Below are 16314 nucleotides of genomic sequence, written 5' to 3'. Positions count from 1 at the left end.
TATGTTTTGGTATCAAGCATTGAACCTAGGGGTGCTTACTCACTAAACATCCCCAGTCTTTTTTATGTTTTATTTTGAGACAGGGTATCCCTAAATTGCTTAGGGCCTTGCTAGATAGCTGAGGCTAGTTTTGAACTTGCAATCCTCCTTCAGCCTCCAAAGTAGCTGGGATTACAAGCATGAGTCACATAGTGCCTGTCTTTCCAAAATGTTTTTAAGGAGCATGCGTGCCAAAAATTTGAAGACTGATGAATTAATCCTAGTACAGTTCTTATACTGCATAGGAAGAGACTTGCTTTTAGCTCCACAATTTAGAAGGCCCCAGGTAGCTGGGTGTGGTGGTGCATGCCTTTATTCCCAGTGACTTGAGCCTGAAAAAGAAGGATCTCAAATTCAAGGCCAGTCTCAGCAATTTAAGGAGATTCTTAGCAATTTAGTAAGACCTTATCTCAAGATAAAAATTAAAGAGGGCTGGGAATGTGGTTCAGTGGTTAAGTGCCCCTGAGTTCAATCCCCAGTACCAAAAAGAAAAAGGAGGAGGAGGAGGAGGAGGAGGAGGAGGAGGAGGAGGAGGAGGAGGAGGAGGAGGCAGCGAAAAGGGAAACAGTAAAATACCAAGTCCCTGAATCCTGTCTCTCTGTTCCTCAAAACCTAGCCAAGTTAAGGAACACTGAGAGCAATCTTGAGCAGGAATTCAGATATATATTATCTTGAAAGACAATGACTTTCTCTTCTACACACTGGAAAATAGGGAAAGTTGGTGTTATCTCGTAGAGAGCTATTTTCTTGCATCTACACGAGGACAATTTCTCCTTGGGATGCAGGTCCTACAAGCATATTAAGCACACTAATGTCACTGCTTCTGCAGCCTCACATATAAATCCCGTCTCAGAGTGGGATAGGCAACAGAATTGAAAACACTGTGGAAAGGATATGTATCACTTGTCCAGCTGACCCCTCTGGACAGGGCACCGTGAGAGAAAGGAGGCACTGCTTGGGAAAGCATGGTGAGGGACGGAGATGCCGTCTGTCTACCTGTCACTCCTGAATTCTTCTTGGAGCAGTCACTGATCTCCTGTAAGCTTTCCTCAATAAACCATGTCTTCCAGACTGCCTTGGGCATTCATTTTATTTATTTATTTATTTTTAGTTGTAGATGGACACAATGCCTTTATTTATTTATTTATTTGTTTGTTTGTTTATTTTTATGTGATGCCGGGATGGAACCCAGTGCCTCATGCATGCTAGGCAAGCACTCTACCACTGAGCCACAACCCCAGCCCCCATATTTTTAAAAATACTTTCCTGCAACCTATCCCATTGCCCTAGCACAACTGGAGTGAAAAGATGTGGAGATTATATATATATCAGTATATCGAAGTGCCCCAGTGTTGACTGCAGCACTATTCACAATAACCAAGATATAGAATTAATTGAGGTGTCCAATGATGGGTGAATGGATAAATGTGATTTATCTATCTACCTGTCTATCTATTCATCCATACACACACACACACACACACACACACACACACAGAGGAATATTGATTCAACCACAAAAATCTTGTCATTTGCGGCAATGTGGGTGGAACTTGGAGGACACTATGTTAAGTGAAATAAACCAGGCAAAGGCAGACAAATATGGCATGCTGTCACTTATATGTGGAAGCTAAAAAAAGCTGATCTCATAGAATTAGAGTAGAAGAGTGGCTACTAGAGGTTAGGAAGGGTAAGAGGGAGAGGGGGTAGAGGGAGGGAGGTACCAAAGTACAAAGTACCAAAACACAGTTAAAGAGGAAAAATAGACTTTTTTCTTTTGCAATATTGGAGATGGAACTTAGGGCCTTCGAGAATGCTAAACAAGTGCTCTACCATGTTAGTCCAGTGAAAAATAAGTTCTACTATTCTGTAGCACAATAGCATGATGATTACCGTTCACAACAACTTACTATACATTTTACAAAGAACTATAAAAAAAGGAGTTTGAAACTGCCTAACATAAAGAAATGATAAACATTTAAGAAGATGGAAATGATAATTGCCCTGATTCGATCATTATACATTGCATAAACAGATCAAATTATTATACTGTAACCCACAAATATGTACAGATACTATATCAGGTTTTTAAAAGAATTTTAAAATTGAATTAACAGTCAGACAATATAATTTTCACCAAAAGTTTCTCTCAAAAATTTAAAACTGATTAAATAAAATACATGTGAGGAAATAACATGTTTGGAAGAAGATATTAGTAATATTCAAAAAATTTACAATCATCACTGTTTTTCTACTTTAACCCCGTTAGCACTTTCCTCATTTTTTCTATAAAGAAACAATCATGTTTATCTAAGAATTTGTGTTCAATAATATTCATTTAGGTCTTATTAGACATAATAACAAATGGGAAATAACTTTTCAGTCCATCAGGAGAATGGTGACGTTAATTATGGAACATACATCCTCTAGATAAAAAACACAGAGGCCAGGGGTGTAACTCAGGGGTAGAGTGTTTGCCTAGCATGTGTGAGGCCTTGGGTTGGATCCCAGCAATAAATAAACAAACAAACAAATAAATAAAATGGGTAAGCAATAAAAATGATGGGGGTGGGGAGCAGACATGCCCTGAGGGCAGTAATGCACACCAGTAATCCCCTTACTTCAGAGGCTGAGACAAGAGAATCACAAGTTCAAGGTTGCTTCCTCAGGCAATTTTAGAAGCCTGTACCAAAACAAAAAGGGGCTGATGAAGTAGCTCAATGGCAGAGTGCTGGCCTCACATGTGTGAAGCCTGAGTTTGATCCCCAGCACCAAAACCAAAACCAAATCCCTGTTATCTCATGGTTTTATGTGTCAGGAATCTGGGTGAATCTTTTTCTAGGTCCATCTTTTACTGGCTCTTATAAAACTGCAGTCAAGAGATCTCATCTGAAAGCTCAAAAGGGAAAGAATATGTTCTTTTTTTAAAAAATATCTTTATTCATCCATTTTTATGTGGTGCTGAGGATCCAATCCAGGGCCCTGAATGTGCTAGGCAAGGGCTCTACCACTGAACCACAACCCCAGCTCCAAGATTCTGTTCTTAGCTCACTTAAATATTGGCAGGATTCAGATCCTTAAGGATTGGATCTCAGCTCTGCTACCAATCAGCCCAAGGTTCTTTTTCTCAATTTGAGATAAAAATCATAAAGAGGCAAGCAGTATCAACCAAAAAGGCTTTATTGGGTCTTATGCTTGAGTTCAAGGAAGACAGCGTAAGGGATAAGGTTCCTGAACTGGCTCTCAGAGGAGACTTTAGGGCAAAGTTTTTACAGCTCTGCTTGTGCAGGTGTACTTGGTGACTATTGTACAAGGTCCAGGATTTCTGCACAAGTCCTGTTTTCGCGTAGCACCAAGGCTTGCACTTGTAAAGGTGATCTGCTCATGCACATTGGGTCCATAAGCTCTTGACTGGTAAAAGATGGCAGAGGTGCCTACTACTGCCACCCCAGGAAGGTTACATAGCAGACAAAGCCAAGCATTCTGGGCTTAAGGAGTTGCTGGACCATCTATTTACAAGCTGAGAGGGGAGTTGATTGTTGCAACATAATTATCTGGAGAACATAAAACCTTGGTAGGTGGAGAGGTTGGGGAGTGAGGGGGTGGGGATCAGAACCTCTGGATTTAGTCTGGATTCCATATTGCATGTTGTCTTGAGGCCATGTTCAGTTTCTTGCCAAGTAAGCCTTTCCCAGTTGGCAGATTGTTTCTTCCAGAGTCCGGTGTTGCTGCAGTCTGGCTGGGCACAATTCAGGAGCCACTTGTCAAAAGAAACGAACTTTATTTTTAGAACACACACACCAAACCACACAGCTCCTCAGGAAAAACCCTCAGAGCCCAACTGCCACCACGGGCTTCTCCGAAGCCTCGCCACCTCCCCTACTCCTCCTGCTCTTGAGGCCAATTGGCTGGGTCACATGGGCGGAGCCAAAAAAAGTCCCCCAATGAGCAGCTCGGTAGTCTGAAAGGGCGGGGAAACAGCCCAATGAGCATCACCACAGAGGAGCCAATCAGCTAGAAGTTGCTGGGGCCACTGTGAGCCAATCATCAGCCGGCAGCTGGAAGTTTGCTGGCAGCTGGAAGTTTGCTGGGGCCCCTTCCGCTGTGGCTCTCAATATCTCCCCCTCTCTGTTTAAACAACAAGCATGTGGCTTAGGGACGGTGCCTGCCTTAGGTTGTCCAATAGTACATATTGTCCTTACCTGTAATCGGATGACCTCAAGGCGTCAGCCTCCTGTCTTAGGTTGGTACCATTGCAATTGGATCTTACCCATTATTGACTACTGGTTCAGCATACAGCCACACCTGTGGATAGGTCTTTGTAAGGGGGTGTGTGGGGGTGGGTGGGTGGGTGGGTGAGGTTCTTTGCCTCACCTCTGTTGGCCCCCAAATTTTAGCTGAACGACCATGACAAGCAGAAGGGAGGAAGATACACCAAGCCAATTGACGGCTCCTTTTGGAAAAATTGTACCACCGATGACACCATCAGCAAAAATACCCCAACACTGCCACAAGTCACTGCACCAACAGATAGTTCACAGGGTGTGGTGGTGCTGGTCTGCAATCCCAGTGACCCAGGAGCCTGAGGCAGGAGGATTGCAAGTTCGAGCCCTGCCTTGGAAATTTAGCAAGACAGCTGTCTCAAAATAAAAAATAAAAAGGACTGGGGATATAGCCCAATGATAGTGCGCCCCAGGGTTCAATCCCTAGTCAAAACAATAACAACAAACTGGGAGTTCCAGCAAGATGAAAGCCATATCTTTTATAACTTTACCTTAATCTTAGAAGTGATATCCATCATTTTTAGCATATTCTGTTTGTTGGAAACAAGTCATGAGGTACAGTCCACACTCAAAAGGAGGGGATTACCTTAGGGCATGAATAAAGCCAGGAAGTGAGGATTGCTTGGAACCATTTTAGAAGGCTGCTTACAATATGCAATGGCAATCTAAACAGAAGCTGATAATTAATTCTACTCAGAACCTAGGGAAATGTGTCTCCATACCTCTTGCCCGGGTTCGATCCTCAGCACCATATACAAACAAAGATGTTGTGTCCGCCACTAAAAAAATAAATATTAAAATTCTCTCTCTCTCTCTCTCTCTCTCAAAAAAAAAAATTAGTTCCTATAAGGTAGAAAAATCTTTATAGAGCCTTCAACATATAGTGCTAACACATTTTCTCTTAAGAATACTATTGTAGGTAAAGGATGGTGAGGTTACCAGTCATGGATGAGAGTTGGAATCCTACCTCTTTCATTCTGTGTGGCCCTGGAGAAGTTAGTCAACCTTTCTCAGCCTGTGTTCCCTCATTCCTAAAAAGTGAGTTCAGCGATGCCTACCTTGCAGGATTACCTTGAGGAAAATGAGGTGATGGATATAAAAGTGTATCATATATTGCCTAGCATATCACTGACACTCAAAAATAGCTTGGTTTTATTTTCCTGCATTGGCAGGCTGTTCCAACCATCGTTATGATTCAGTCAATGGCCGTTTGTTTGGGTTACCATTGTTCTCTTTCCATCCCTTCTGGGGTTGAGCCTAGAGAGAGAAATTTTGTTTTGATACTGGAAATTGAGCCCAAGAATGCTTTATCTCTGAGCTGGGTTCCCTAGCACTTTTTATTATTATTATTTTCATGGTGCTGGGGATTGAACCGAGGGCCTTGTGCATTCGAGGCAGGTACTCTACCAACTGAGCTATATCCTCAGCCCACACTTTTTATTATTTTAAGACAGAGTCTCAGGGCTGGGGTTGTGGATCAGCAGTAGATTACCCACCTAGCATGTGTGAGGCACTGGGTTTGATCCTCAGCACCACATGAAAATAAATAAATAAACTGAAGGTCTTGTGTCCAACTACAAATATATATATATATTTAAAGACAGGGTCTCACTAAGTTATTCAAGCTGGGATTAAACATGTGATCCTCCTGCCTTAGCCTCCTGAGTTGCTAGGATTTCCTCTGGAATCTCTAAATTATAGGCATGTTCCACCATGCCCAGCTCAAAAGAGAATATTTTTTTAAATATTTATCTGTGGGGCTGGGGTTGTGGCTCAGTGGTGGAGCATTTGCCTAGCATGTGTGAGGCACTGGGTTTGATTCTCAGCACCACATACAAATAAATAAAAACTAAAGGTTCATCAACAACTACAAAATATTTTAAAAATATTTATCTGGTAGTCTCTGTCTCCTGTAACTCTTCTCCTTACCTCCCATAACAAAACATACACATACACATACACACACACACACACACACACACACACACACACACACACACATACTCACACACAAGAATTCTGGCTTTATTGTCTAAAGAAATGGCAGCAGACATCAATTATAAATGAGTCAAATTATTAACTTTGGAGTTTTAAAGGCCAAGGACTCATTATGAATACATACAGCTTTGGAAGAATAATTGAGTTCATTTTTCTTAACATTGTCACATATACACTTATGTACACACTCTCACACATGTACCTGTATACATTGAAAAACTAGATAAAAATTCTCCAGACTTTGGAGTGGGGGAAGTCTGATGGAAGCAGGTAGTTGGGATGGAAAATGTATGAAGGGACTATTTTTTCATTTGCCCTCAGCAAATAATAAGTTCCCCCTTATTTGGCTGTAGCATCCATTTGTTTCTGAGAATATTAAGTTTGTTTTAGAAGCAAAAAGAGAAGGAAAAAACCTTATATGCATCTACTGAAATTCAAAATAGGGGTTTGCGCAAAGACAATAGATCGAAAACCGAACTCTGTGAGAAAGAAACAATTTTCTGCATTCATTAAGCTCCCTTTTAACATAATCAAGATACAGATCTAGAATCAAGTTTCTCCCAAAGGAGGAGGTAATTGACTCTCTCATCTCTAATTTCCAATCTGTCCATGATGAGGATAGTAACACTTACCTCAAAGGATTGTTTCTAAAAGGAACCTTTGTCTGCTGAAGGGGCCACTATAGCCAGAAAGCTGAAGATATGATGTGAAAGCAGTAAAAGCAGGTTCAGGGTGTGGCTCAGAGGTAGAGCAACTGCCTACTATGTGTGAGGCTCTGAGTTCAGTCCCCAGCTCGTGTGTGTGTGTGTGTGTGTGTGTGTGTGTGTGTGTGTGTGTAAGAGAAGCCTACCCTACCCCTTCTTCTTCTTCTCTAGGATTGACTGGGAGGTTCAAGTAAGATAGGCATCATTGGGCCCTAACTTGGGAAGTGCCTTCAGAAATATCTAGAAAATCTAAGAAATTATTGAAGCTAGTAAAACATTTTGCCTAGTACAGGTAAATGGGCACATCAGGATGAACTGGCTGAAAAAAAGGGTCTAGTTTCCTTTTCCAGCCCTTCCCCAATGGTGAGTCTACCGTGGAGTGTGGTGTGGCAGGAAGACTGTGACCTTGTAGCAGAGGCATGTAATCTCATAATTAGCCAGAGTCACAGAGTCTGACAAAATCTGGAGTCCAGAATATCCTGTTTGCCCAGGGAGGGCCTCTGTCCAAGGCACTGCCTAGTATTGAGTTTATATTCTAAATGAGGTGGTTGTTGAGCATGAGTTAGAGAGGCAAGGTCATGGTGACCTGCAGAAGCCATTGACTCATCCTGGCTTTGAGTGGATTTGGGAGTTTTGGGTTTCATTTGTGGTGCTGGAGATGGAACACAGGGCCTCTTCCATGCTAAGCACCCTACCACTGACCTATACCCCCAGCCTGGATTTGGGAGGTTTTTTGTTTTTGTTTTTGTTTTTTTTTTTTTTTTTGTGTGTGTGTGTGTGTGTGTGTGTGTGTGGTGCTGAGTATTGAACCCAGGGCCTTGTGCATGTGAGGAAAGCACTTTACCAACTGAGCTATCTCCCCAGCCCTGGATTTGGGAGTTTTAAAAATGTAATCTAATCCACAGGCTTGGATACAATTTGACCGTAAAGTACAAAACAAACACACAAAAAACACTTAAGTTGATATTTGGGGCATGGGGGACCTGCACTATTAAGAGAAATCTAGTCCCTTTCCAGCCCTTCTCTCTGTGAAGGGAATCCCTAGGAAGCTCTGCTGTGGGCCCCATGACCCTGCATTGTTGTTCCCTCCCAGGTGGCCTGATGAGTCCCAGACTCTCTTAAGTGTTTAGCTGTGCTGCATCTGCTGAAATTCCTTGATGTCCCTGGCCTCCAGTGATGATGGGGTCCCTGTTTTTATACCACACTCCTGTACAGAGGGGTGGGGACCACTCATTCCTTCCATAGGCCTCTGCTCTGCAGAGAGGCTGCAACCTGCCTCGATTCTTGTCTTCTCCCTTGTTCTGAAGCAGGAGGCCTTCACAGGGAGCTAGGTTTGCCCATATGGAGGGACAACTTGATTTATGTCCTCTTTTGAGGCTGTTCCTTTCATTCATTCACTCAGTCAACACATTTTTATCGATGGCCAACTTGTGACATCAACATGGTGAACACTGGGCTAGTGGTGAACAAACATTAGGCCCCTGCCTTCCTGTAGTCTTTGGTCTGGCTAAGATTACCAATGTTTAGTGATGCGCACCAATGAAATGCAGAGCCAGGACCCAGGAAATACAGTGTGCCATGAGCGTGAGGAACAGGAACACTGACGCCAGGGCAAGAGACAGCAAAGATCTTTCTGAGGATATGAGGTTTAAATGAGAACTGAGGGATGAATAGAAATTAGCCCAGAGACGGAGCTGGGGAAGGGAGGCTCACTGATTTATACAAATTGCTTTCAATAGCATAGAAACACTTCATGAGACTATTATCCCCTCACCCAGAGTTATAATCAATGTTAAAAAAAATTTATAATAAACAAACAAAAAAAGACCAAAAAATACACCTTTCCATAAAAGCTTAAAGGAAGTATACTTTCAAGCTATTTTATAACACAGTTTCTCCCACCCCCCCCCAAAAAAAAAAAAAAAAAGGTTTGAGGGAATAGAGAGAAAGAGGAGAGAGAAGGACTGGGGATATGGCTCAGTGATAGAGCACTTGCCTAGCATTTGTGAGGCCCTGGGTTCAATCCCAACACCACCACCACCACCATTACCACCCAAAAACAAAAACACAGTTTCTATGTTAGAAATTTAGTTTGTCTTTATCTTCCTGGCTAGAGTTTGATCAGAAGAGAATTTTTGTCAGTCATATGCACTTTTGTTGAACTTTTTTGAAGATCCTGATTATCTTTTGGCACCTTTTGAAATACGTGTGTATAGGTGTGTGCATTTTCTTTTTCTTTCAGTGCTGAGGATCAAACCCAGGGCCTCTCACATGTTAAAGGGCTTTACCATAGAGCATCATGACCAGACCCAGGTGAATATACTGATAATGCAAAAATTAAAAATTAAAATGAAAGGCACAGCGTAGTAAACATCATATATGGCATTGTTATGGGTTGGATCTGGAATGACCCCGAAATCTCATGTGGTGAAAGTGTGTTCCTCAGGGTAGCAATGTTCAGAGCTATGGATTTGAGGAACCAATTAGATCATGAGGGCTCTGACCTCATCAGTGTATTATTTATTGATTAATTTAGAGACAGAGTCTCACTAAGTTTCTTAGTGTCTTGCTTCTGCTGAGGCTGGCTTTGAACTCGCTATCCTCCTGCTTCAGCCTTCTGAGCCATGGGGATTAGAGGCATGGGCCACTGTGCCCAGCCCCAGCCCTTTTTAAAATTTTGAGAGAGGGTCTTCCTATATTGCTGAGGCTGGCCTTGAACTTGAGATCTTCCTACCTAGAAACTATTTTTAATACCCATAAACACAAAAATAGATACTTTATTTGTGGTATATTTATATAATTGGATATTATAGAACTGCACTGTCCAATATGGTTCCACAAGCTACATGTGGCTATTTAAACTTAAATCTAATTAAATTTAAATTCATTAAAATTAATTCTATGTTTTAAATTTTAAATTCAGTTGCTGAATCACATTAGCCACATTTCACATGCTCAGTAGCCACGTGTGGTTAGTGTGTACCATAGTAGACAATGCAGATATAGAACATTTCCATCAGTGCATAAAATTCTATTGGACGGCACTGCTAGGGAACAAAATGAGCCATCTGGATCTACATATTTCAAAATATAGGTCTCAGAAATATAAAGCTGGTTGAAAAAAGTAAGCAGGTTTCAGAAGTATACTTGGAATATCTTCACATTTAAATAAAGTTTGGAAGGAACTGATAACATTAGTTGCCTTCAGGGGAAGGAAGTATGTGGATGAGGGACAAAGTGGCAGAGAAACTTTTTATATACACCATTTAGCATCTTTTAATTTTTTTTTTTCTTTTGAGACTGGGTCTTGTATGGTGCCCAGGCTGGCCCCTTGAACTTGTGGACTCAAGTGATCCTTCTGCCTCAGCCTCCCAAATTGCTGGACTATAGGCTGTATCTTTTAAACTTTGAACCATGCAACTGTATCATCTATTCAAAAATAATCAAATAAATTCTCCTAACCTCAACCAAGTCCAAGAAAAAGAGCCAATGCTTGCACAGCTTTTTGGGATTTTATCAAAAACATTTTTATTGGTATTTATTGAAACCCATTCACCAGGTAAAAGAAATCTTGTTTTTCTTCTCAGTGATGATTTTATACTGTCAACAGAATATGAATTTTTAAAAATATTTATTTTTTAGATTTAGGTGGACACAGTATCTTTATTTTATTTTTATGTGGTGCTGAGGATCAAACTCAGTGCCTCATGGATGCTAGGCGAGCACTCTACCACTGAGTCACAACTCCAGCCCCCAGAATGTGATATCTGAATATTTGCACCCAAACTTCTACAGTAAACTCTTGCTCAGTTCTCTGCATTTGTTTCATATGGAAATGAAAACCTTTGGGTGTAGCCAAAAGTCTTAAAAGTGCTTGTAAAGGAAGAAGGAACAGACAAATATAATTTGAATACAAAATTAAACTTCAATGTGTTAGCTCATAAATAAATCCATTTAAAAATGCAATGGTTGAGTGTGTACCTGTAGTTCCACTACTCAGGAGGCTGAGGCAGGAGGATCACTTGAGTCAAGGGGTTCAAGGCCAGCCTGGGTAACATAGTGAAATCCTGTCTCCTTTGGGGAAGAATTGACAAGCTTCCTGGTTGTGAACATGTGGATATACTGGGAAGGTGGTATGACTAGAGAAGGCATGAAGACTGGGAACCTCTGCTGCCTCATACCTCCCCCTACACACCTCTCCTATCTGATGGTTCATCTGTATCTTGTAAAATATCCTTTATACTAAACCAATTAAAATGGTGCCCTGGGCTGGGGTTGGGGCTCAGCCGTAGAACATTCACCTCCCAGGTGGGAGGCCCTGGGTTGGATCCTCAGCACCACATAGAAATAAATAAATAAAATAAGTGTATGTGTCCAACTACAACTAAAAAATAAATATTTTTAAAAAATGGTAGGGGCTGGGGATGTGGCTCAAGCGGTAGCGCGCTCGCCCGGCATGTATGCGGCCCGGGTTCGATCCTCAGCACCACATACCAACAAAGATGTTGTGTCCGCCGAGAACTAAAAAAAAAATATATATATATATTAAAAAAGAATTTCTCTCTCTCTCAAACAACAACAACAACAAAAAACACGTGCCTTTAGTTCTGTGAGCCATCTTGGCAAATTGTGGAACCCAAAGAAGAGGATTGTGGGAATGCTGATTTATAGCCAGTTGGTCAGAAGCACAGGAACTTTTTTTTTAATATTTATTTTTTAGTTGTAGTTGGACACAGTACCTTTATTTCACTTATTTATTTTTTTATGTGGTGCTGAGGATGGAACCCAAGGTCTTGCACATGCGAGGCCAGCCCTCTACCACTGAGCCACAACCCCAGCCCAACAAGAACTTTTGATTGACTTCTGAAGGGGGCGGGCAGTCTTGTGGGACTGAGCTCTTGCCCTGTGGAAGCTGACACCATCTACCTGGAGATCAACTGAACTGAATTAGAGGGTACTCAGCTGGTGTCCACTGGAGAACAGTTCAGGAACCCCCTCCCCCACATCTGGTCACAGTATTCTGTGTCATGTGGGAGCATAGTAAGAGAAAAACAGTATGGTTTTTCCTTTTACAGTTGGATAAGAGGGTGGAGGCTCAGACATTCCTTAGAGTTATTCTATAGTTTTCTACTTAAGTATTTTATAATTCCCAAAGCGAAAGAGATGGGAGAACTTTTTTTTTTTTTTTTTTTTAGTTTAAGCATGAAAGCCTGGATGTGAGAGAGAATGTGGCATTTTGGAGGAATTTGGGGAAAAAAAAAAAAAAGCTTCTATGGCTGGATTTTGCTATGAGAAAACTTGCCTGTCAGAAGTCTGGCTATGGGGGTACAAATCATCTGGTACTGAGGATTCAACCCAAGGCACTCTACCACTGAATTACATCCTAGCCCTTTTTATTTTGAAACAGGGCCTTGCTAAATTGTCCAGGCTGGACTTAGACTTGTAATTCTCCTGCCTCAGCCTCCAAAGTCATTGGAATTATAGGCCTGGCTAAGGCCTTCTTTTAAAAGAAAACATAAGATCAGATATATGAATTTTCCTTTGAAGAGTAGAAGTATGTTTTTAATTAGCAAAAGGATCACTGGCTAGATTTAGGAAACCTGAAAAAGCTAAAAAAGTTTTCAAAGCAAATGCATTTTTTTTCTTGGATTGCACTCACTGCTCTCAATATCCTAGTATCCAAGGGGAAAAAAAAAATAAGAATTCTCAGGGCTGGGAATATAGTTCAGTTGGTAGAGTGCTTACCTTGCATGCACAAGGCCCTGGGTTTGATTCTCAGCACCAAAAAGAAAAAAAAAAAATTACAATGTTTGGGGCTGAGGCTGTAGTTCAGTAGTGGCAGAGCACTTGTGTAGCCTGTGTGAGACACTGGGTTAGATCCTTAGCACCACATAAAAAATGAAACAAATAAAAGCATACTGTCCATCTACAACTACAAAAAAAAAATAATAATAATAAAAAAGAATTCTCCTAGGGCTGGTAATTTGTGAAGACCTGTTATTATATGATTCAGTTGTTTCAAATGCTTCCAGCACATTGTTTAGAGAAATTATAAGGGTGTCTGTGAAATTTAATGGTGGTTTAAAAATTTGTGTAAGTTAATTAATGAGGCATAAGTAAATTTACTAGGTTTTCCCCAAAATTGTGCTATTTTTTTAAAGACAAAACAAAAACTGGTGATAAAAGTAGTTAAAGACTACTTTTTTAAATTTATTTTTTTGTCCATCAGTGCATTTCATTGTGTGTAATGTATCAACTCCCTAGAAAGAAAATCCTGAGATTTTCCTTTCTGTGGGTCTTTGTCTTATTTCTTTGTGGTCCAGGATACCTTGAGGTTGTCAGTACAATGAAATCAAACTGACAGGATGGGATTAGATTATTCTGCCATTTTTCTAGGTCTTTGAGTTGCACATTAGATCTGGAGCTGATCACTCCATACTACCAGTGAAGTTCATGATTTCCCCAGCTTTATGATAATCAATAATCTCAAACTTGCCAATATAATCATGTTTTATCATCACAATTAGAAATCAGACAATAAATTTAGACATGACCTAATAATAACTTGGTGTTTACCTCTTTTTTTTTTTTTTTTCAGCATTGCTGATTCTCTTGACAACAGCTAGGATATTCTTGACACCCTATAGTGACATGGAAAGATGGAGGACAGAGCTCCATGCAGTAAATGTTTAACCCCCTGAATCCCAAACGTGGAACAATGCTTTTTTTTTTTAATTGCAAATGGACACAATACCTTTATTTTATGTATTTATTTATTTTAATGGAGTGCTGAGGATCAAACTCAGTGCTTCACTCCTGCTAGGGAAGCATTCTACCACTGAGCTATACTCTCAGGCCCTTGGAACAATGCTCTTTAGTACTCTCTTTTAGGCCCTGTTAAGAAGTTTGGACTTTACACTTTAGCCATGAGAGGCAATGCTCTTAATCCAGGGTCAGATGTCGTAATAGGTTGGCAAGAATTAGGAAAGGATGAGGGGAATCAGGATGCTATTGTAGTCATGCAGGTGAGAGGAAAAAGAAACCTAGATAAAGGTGCAAGCTTGGAGATTCAGAGAGGTCAGAGATGGGGAAGGAAGCTTAGTAGGTAGAACCTGCAGAACTCGGATGAGATTTAAGGCGGGTGTTAGAGGAGAAAGCATAGTTGGAGGGGGAATGTTAAGTTTCTGGATTGAGAAACTGGGTGGAAAAGTTCATCACTGAAAGTCAAGTACCTTCTATAAGTTTTATAGAAGGTCAAGGCCTATGTGAAGTATAGTGATGTATTGAAGGAAGTCTAGATTAATGGGTAAAAAAATGTACTTATGCATTTCTAATTGTCTAATTAATGCACATGAAGATTGTTTGAAGATAGCATCTCTTCCCATTATGGTTCAAGGACCATTGCTTCATTTTCTTTATTGTCAAATATGCTACTCTTCATACCTTCTACCAAAAGAATCAGTCAGCAATGATATTATCATGCACAATGTCATGGCTCTTTGTATGAAATCATAAATTTCTTACTTTTGCAATCCTCTCATACCATTTACTTAATGTTAATATGTCATTATGTCATTACTCATGACCCTGTATCATATTATGATTCTTGCTTCTAAACACTCTCAACAGTTATCACAGAGTTTCACTGATATTGACCACAATTGCAAATCTTATGCAGGATATGCAGGAAAATGTAAGGGATAATTTTTTTTTTGGTCATGTTAAGTTTGTTATGTGGAATTTGATAATGTAGGCATAGAATGACCCTTTTCTCCCATTTATTCTCTTGAGGTTATAGACCATAATCACTGCATTCCTAGAATATGACCAGTTTCACTGATGGTGGCATTCCTGCCTTTCCCACACTGCCAGCAGGGTGGATAGGAGATGGCTGGGCTGGTAAGTGGAGTAAGAATAGTCCCATTTACACAAGGAATGCCCAGCCCTTGGCCTATATAGCTAAAGACTAACCCAGCTCTGAGAGCTTGGAGTCACCACATCAATTGAAGGGAACAAAGGACATTATTGGGAAGAGCATGTTGGGTTGTGGAACAATTATCCTGAAAGTTCTGAGAGGAGACTGGCAGAAGACAGCCTACCATGTAGCACAGAGACTTGGGGGGTACTTGTGGTGACTTCCCTGGATGCCAGCAGAGCCTATGGACTGATGCCAATAGTGGGGGGCACACAGGGTATGTCAACCACCTGCCACCCTAGGGTGGCAGAGATGCAGAGAGCTGGGATTGGGAGCCAATGCCAGGGCTGACACACAGAGCTCAAGCCCAAGGTCAAGGTATACCATTTAGTAGCTATTTTAGTCATCCTTTTTGCTGCTGTGACTAAAAGACTGACAAGAACAACTTTAGAGAAGGAAAAGTTTATAGGGGAGCTCACTTTTAGAGGCCTCAGTCCACAGAGAGCTGACTACATTCCTCCTAGCTTGAGATAAGGCAGCAAATCATGGTGCAAGAGTGTGGTGGAGGGAAGCAGCTCACAGGATGATCAGAGTGCAGAGAGATCCTAGGTTCAGCTCACCAATTATATACCTGAAAGGCACGCCTCATGGACCCACGTCTCCAGCCACACCCTACTAACCTTTAGTTATCACTCAATTAATCCCCATCAGGATTGGGTTAAGGCTGTCATAACCCAATCATTTCACCTCTCAATGTTTTTGCATTGTCTCACACAGGAGTTTTTGGAGGACACCAAATATCTAAACCATGACATTAGCCTGATAATGTATGATCTATGAACAAAATACCACTCCGGACTGCAGGACCAGAGTGGTTCTGTGGGGTTACAGAACCCCATAATCACCCCACGAAAGTGAATCCTATGCTGGCCTAGGCTGATTCCAAGCTCTGTAGGTTTACTTAGGAAATGTCAAGGAAGATAATCCAAAGTGCAGGGCTCCCTGAAGCACCTGGTCAGGGGCAGTGGCCAACACTACTTAGGTCTGAGGGTGGTATTGTGCTAAGGCACAGCAAGAATGGGTGTCTAGGCCTGGGGTTGTGGGTTAATGCTAGAGCACTTGCCTAGCACGTACAAGGCACTGAGTTCGATCCTTAGCACCACATAAAAATAAATAAATAAAATAAAGGTATTATGTCCATCTATAACTAAAAAATATTAAAAATAAAAAAGAATAGGTGTCTAAAAGAAATCTGGACATAGATGTTAGAACTCAGAAGTCTGTGCTGGATGGAGATTCGGAATCATAAACATACAGAGACCATCAAAGCAGAGGATTGGATGTGATCATCTAGAGAGAAAGACCAGAAGAACTA

This window comes from Ictidomys tridecemlineatus, chromosome 8, assembly GCF_052094955.1.
Source record: "Ictidomys tridecemlineatus isolate mIctTri1 chromosome 8, mIctTri1.hap1, whole genome shotgun sequence".
NCBI lineage: Eukaryota > Metazoa > Chordata > Mammalia > Rodentia > Sciuridae > Ictidomys > Ictidomys tridecemlineatus.
This window is presented reverse-complemented; position numbering follows the sequence as displayed.